Below are 6,331 nucleotides of genomic sequence, written 5' to 3' on the forward strand. Positions count from 1 at the left end.
GGTGTCTCGGTTTTTCACTGCATCTGTATCTTTGGGGTAAATCCCCATTAGTGCAATTGCTGGGTCATAGGGTAGCTCTATTTTTAACGCTTTGAGGAACTTACACAGCTTTCTAGAGTGCCTGCACCAGTTCACATTCCCACCAACAGTGCAAGAGGGTTCCCCTTTCTCCACATCCTTTCCAACATTTGTTGTTTCCTGTCTTGTAATTTTCACTGTTCTCCTGGTGTGAGGTGGTATCTCATTGCAGTTTTGATTTGTGTTTCCCTGATTTGTGTTTCTCATGTGCTTGTTGGCCATGTGTATGTCTTCTTTGGTGAAATTTCTGTTCATGTTTTCTGCCCATTTCATGATTGGATTGTTTGTTTCTTTGCTGTTGATATTCAGAATTTTCTAAGCTTATTTGACTACAGAATCTTTTTTAATGCAATGCAAATTAACATCTACCTGCCCCACTATTTTCCATGAAGCCTGTTTAGAAGGCATGAGAAGAATTTTTCCAAGATAGAATTGATTTATTATGATTACCCTTCAGACATGCTCATTAAACACTATTATGTGTTCACACTTGTTGTTGGATCCATCCCATAAATCTCCACTTGGTTCTTAAAGATTGTCCTCTTAATTTTTTTCCCTTGAATTATTTTTCTTTTTTTTTATTTTTTAAGACCTTATTTATTTACTCATGAGAGACACAGGGAGAGAGAGAGAGGCAGAGACAGGCAGAGGGAGAAGCAGGCTACATACAGGGAGCCAGATGTGGGACTCCCTCCCGGGTCTCCAGGATCACGCCCTGGACTGAAGGTGGCGCTAAACCGCTGAGCCACCCAGGCTGCCCGAATTATTTTTCTTTTATTTATTGATACATTCAATTCAGTCAACCCGCTTATTGGACACCTACTACATGATAGACACTTTTCTAGATGCTGAACATATTGCAGTAAACAAAGCACACAATGATTTCTACCCTCTTACACTCTCGTGAGGACAGATACATAAAAAAGTAAAACATGGATGTCAAATGTTAATGAGTATTATGGAAAAAATAAAATTAAGAATAGAAATGCACTTGCAATTGAAATATAGTGGACCAGGGAAGGTCTAACTAAAAAGGTTTCATTTCAGTGAAGACTAAAGAAGGAGACACAGGGATTCATGCATATATTTGGTGGAAGAACCTTCCAGGCAGAGAGAAAAGTAGAAACAACTGAAATGGAAATGCACCTTGCATGTTTGAGAGGCCTCAAGATAGCTGAGCAGAATTATCAAGTGAGTGGGTCTTGAGACAAGAAATTAGATAAGAGATATCAGGAGTCAAATCACATAAGGCCTTCAAGAAGTCCTTTTAAGGATTTGACTTTTATTCTGAAAAATATAGAAAGTTATTCAAAGATTTAAATAGAACAACATGATCTACTAATTTATATTTTGATAGAATCACTCTGTGTTACAAATAGACTATGTTGATGAGCTTTGCGTAGTGGCAGTATCATAGCCAATGAGGTTTATCCGAAGCACGATTATTGCTAATAGACTATGTTGGATAGTAGAGGTAGAGGATATGAGTGAAATCAGGAAACCCAGTTAGAAAGCTACTGTCATTATCCCATTGTAAGACCAGAGGTGTCTCAGACCAGGATGGTACCAGAGGATGTGAAGAGAGCTAATTCTAGATATAATTTGGAGTTTGGAGCTATCAGAACTACTGATCAATTGTATGTAATACCTTTTACTCTCCTGCACTAGATTCCTTTCTATTTTAGAAATTATGGACATATTTTTCTAACAAGGTAGAGAGCAAAAAAGAATTTATTAATTATCTTTTCACCCCTATTCCACCTTAAAAATATATGAAATTTACATTTTAATTTTTTCCCTTCTCCTCTCTGGTGTAAAGTTAGGTTTCTTAGAATTAGAACCTATGACAAAAATTGTGAGGAAATTATTCCCCGAGGGAATGCTCTCAGGAGAACATGAGAGGAAAGCAGGATAGGGCAGACAAGAAGCTTTCTTAGCTGGATGCTAGCTTCAGCCTGGTCCCATAGGGGCTCTAGAGCAAGAAGTATATTGCAGAGTTGTTTCTACCTTTTATACCAAATGAGAGTTGGAGTAGAAGCACAAGGTATAACCTTAACCAATATCCACTTTTTCCCACTAAAATAACTTTAGATCCAGATCACCCTTCCATTATTTAACAAATTTATAATAGAATCATTTCCATTTCTCTAAATTATATACTTTTTGTGCCTTGTCCAGATTCACTTCACCAGCTGCTCTAATATCTTATAGCCACAGCCTTCTCCAGAAGATTTCTGTCAGTTGATAACTGCTACCTTCCCAGGAGATGCCTATTACCCCTTGCCCAGTGGAAGCCTTCAGCCAATGACCGACTGACACAAAATACAAAAGCCCGTCCCCTTTGCCTCAAGGTAGAAAAATTATGTGGAGCCATTTATACTATAGATCTCCTCATGTGATCAGACTGAGACCAGACTTTATCTAAATTCACATCTTTGGCTTCTTCCCCTGTCCTATCTTGCTTGCCTCATTTTCTTTCTTTCTTTTTCTTTCTCTCTCTCTCTCTTTTTTTTTTTTTTTTTTTTTTGCTTGCCTCATCTTCTTACAGGCTTTTCTTGACAGCATTTTCTCAATAAATCACGTGTAAAAGAATCCCTGTCTCAGGATCTGCTCCTGAGGACCTGTACCTAAGGAACGGTCCCTTTTTATCTAATTAGGTGGGAAAACATCATAACAATGTATAATGATAGCATCCATTTAAAAAATAAAAAGAACAGGCTCTTCTTTAAATGATCAGAAATTTTACATAGTTCTACTTCCTTTGAATTTTATCATAACACATTACATTTTATGACTAAGAGTCTTTTACTTGTCCATTACATTCTTCTGTGGGAAAAAAAAAGAATATATTTACAAGAGATAAAGAAGCGCACTATATCATAATAAAGAGAACAATCCAACAAGAAGATGTAACAATTATAAATATTTATGCTCTCAATAGGGGAGCACCCAAATATATAAAGCAATAACAAACGTAAAGGAACTCACTGATAATAATACAATAATAATACAATAATAGTAGGAGACTTTAACATGCCACTTATATCAATGGACAGATCATCTAAGCATAATATCAACAAGGAAACAATGGTTTTGGATGACACACTGGACCAGATGGACTTAACAGATATATTTAGAGCATTTTAACCTAATGCAGCAGAGTACACACTCTTTTCAAGTGCACATGGGATGTTCTCCAAAGTAGATCACATACTAGGTCACAGATCAGACCTTAACAAGTACAAAAAGATTGAGATCATACCTTACATATTTTTTGACCACAGTGCTATGAAACTTGAAGTCAATCACAAGAAAAAATTTGGAAAGATCACAAATACATGGAAGCTAGCAACATGCAACTAAAGAATTAATGGGTCAACAAGGAAATCAAAGAACAATTTAAAACATACATGGAAGCAGGGGTGCTTGGATGGCAAAGTTGCTTAAGCATCCAACTTCTGCTTTTGGCTTGGATCATGATCTCAGGGTCACAGATCTCAGGCTTAGCCCTGTGTCAGGCTCCACGCTTAGCATGGAGTCTGCATAAGATTCTCTTTGCCTTTCCCTCTGAACTCCCCCCCCACAAAAAAATATGTAAATAAATAAATCTTTAAAAAAAATACATGGAAACAAATGAAAATTTAAAAATGATGATCCATGTTTTTATTTGAGATGCAGCAAGAGTGCTCATAAGAGGGAAGTATATAGTGACAGAGACCTACATCAACAGCAAGAAAAATCTCAAGTAAACAACCTAACCTTACATCTAAGGGACTTAGGAGAAGAACAACAAATGAAGCCTATAGTCAGTAGAAGGGAAATTAATAAAGATTAGAGCATAAATAAATGATATAAAAACTTAAAACCCATAGAACGGATCAAGGAAACCAGAAGTTGTTTCTTTGAAAAAATTAATAAAATTGATAAACTCCTAGCCACACTTATCAAAAAGAAAAGATCCAAATAAATAAAATCACAAATGAGAGAGTAGAAATAACAACTCATACCACAGAAATACAATTATAAGAGAATATTATGAAAAAATGCCAAAAATTGGACATTGTGGAAGAAATAGATAAATTCCTAAAAATATATAAACTACCAAAACTGAAACAAGAATAGAAAACTTGAACAGACTAATAACCAGCAGAGAAATTGAATCAGTAATCAAAAAATCCCCTGACAAACAAAAGTCCAGGGCCACACGGCTCGCAATGGAATTCTACCAAATATTTAAAGAACTTTTAAGGATGTCTGGGTGGCTCAGTGGTTGAGCATCTGCCTTGGGCTGAGGGTGTGATCCCAGGGTCCTGGGATCGAGTCCCACATCGGGCTCCCTGAAGGGAGTCTGCTTCTTCCTCTGCCTATGTCTCTACCTCTCTTTCTGTGTCTCTTATGAATAAATAAATAATTTTTAAAAAAATTAAAGAACAGTTAATACCTATTCTCAAACTGTTCCAAAAAGTAGAAATAGAAGGAAAACCCAAATTCATTCTACAAAGCCCACATTACCTTGATTCCAAAGCCAAAGACCCCTAAAAAAAATTACAAGCCAATATTCTTGATGAACATAGATGCAAAACTTTTCAATTAAAATACTAGGAAATTGAATCCAACAGTACATTAAAAGAATCATTCACCACAATCAAGTGAGATTTGTTCCCGGGCTGCAAGAGTGGTTCAATATTCACAGATCAATCAACTTGATACACCACATTAATAAAAGAAAGGACAAGAATCATATGATCCTCTCAATAGACGAAGAAAAAGCATTTGACAAAGTACAACATCCATTCATAATTAAAAACCCTCAACAAAGTAGAGATAGAGGGAACATACCTCTACATAATAAAGGCCAAGTATGAAAGTCCCACAGCTAATATTATCCTCAGTGGGGAAAAGCTGAAAGCTTGTATTCAATGGTCAGGAACAAGACAGATGTCCACTCTCAGAATTGTTATTTAACATAATACTGGAAGTCTTAGCCTCAGCAATCAGACAACAAAAAGGCCGGGGTCAATAGGTGATGGTACTAAGGAGGGCACTTATTGTGACGAGCCCTGGGTATTGTACATAAGTAATGAATCACTATATTCTACACCTGAAACTAATATTACACTATATGTTAACTAACTGGAATTTAAATAAAAACTTGTAGAAAAAGACAATACAAAATTGATATTAGATATGAAAAAAAGAAATTTTACATTGTTCTACTTCATTTGAACTTTATTATAATGCATTACATTTTATGCCTAAGTCTTCTCTGAAAAAAAAAAGATAAATATATTTTTATTTTCTGTATCTACAATATATTGAGTATAAAATTTTCTTCTGAAATAAATTAATCTTGCAAATAATATTAAAAATAGAATTGATGAAACTATATATTTGTTACAGATTTTCAAAAATCAATATTAAATATAAAAAATAAAGTTTTACTGGACATACATTAGCAAGATGGATAAGATATTTTTTAATAAGTTCCAGTATCATGGATAATTCTTACAACTAAAATGGAAAAAAATGCTCAGCAGCAATTCTATTCCTATTTTTGTATTTGTCGTTTTATTTTTATTTGTTTTGTTTTGTTTTTTTGTTGTTGTTTTAATAGATGTTAAGAGATAAGACACCTCACTCAAAAAAAATGAGAATGGGATTGGAATAATCTTTTTTTATTGAAGTGTAATTAACATTCAGTATTTTTTTTAAGATTTTATTTATTTATTCATGAGAGAAACAGAGGGAGAGAGAGAGAGAGGCAGAGACACAGGCAGAGGGAGAAGCAGGCTCCATGCCGGGAGCCTGATGTGGGACTCCATCCTGGGTCCCCAGGATCACGCCCTGGGCCGAAGCCAGCGCCAAACCACTGAACCACCCAGGCTGTTCAACATTCAGTATTATATTAGTTTCAGGTGTACAATATAATGACGATTTACCAATTCTATTCATTTCTCAGTGTTCATCGAGACTAAATATACTCTCGATCCTCTTTATTTCACCCATTCCCCACCCATTTCCCCTCTGGCAACCACCAGTATGTTCCCTGTTTTTAAGACTTTGTTCTTTTGTCTTTTTTCTTTGTTCATTTGTTTTGTTTCTTAAATTCCACATGAATGGAATCATATGGTATTTGTCTTTCTCTGTCTGACTTATTTCACTTAGCATTATACTTTCTAGGTCTAGCCATGTTGTTGCAAATGGCAATATTTCATTCTTTGCTAAGGCTGAGTCACATTCCATTGTATATATA

At 35.3% G+C, this 6,331-nt stretch overlaps 1 pseudogene; it reads left to right on the forward strand.

Annotated features, from left to right (window-relative positions):
- The first annotated feature begins 1,469 nt into the window (after positions 1 to 1,469).
- Positions 1,470 to 1,534, forward strand: LOC140615656 (U4 spliceosomal RNA; annotated as a pseudogene).
- The last annotated feature ends 4,797 nt before the right edge of the window (positions 1,535 to 6,331 follow it).

Source organism: Canis lupus, chromosome 23 (assembly GCF_048164855.1).
Source record: "Canis lupus baileyi chromosome 23, mCanLup2.hap1, whole genome shotgun sequence".
Classification (NCBI taxonomy): Eukaryota; Metazoa; Chordata; class Mammalia; order Carnivora; family Canidae; genus Canis; species Canis lupus.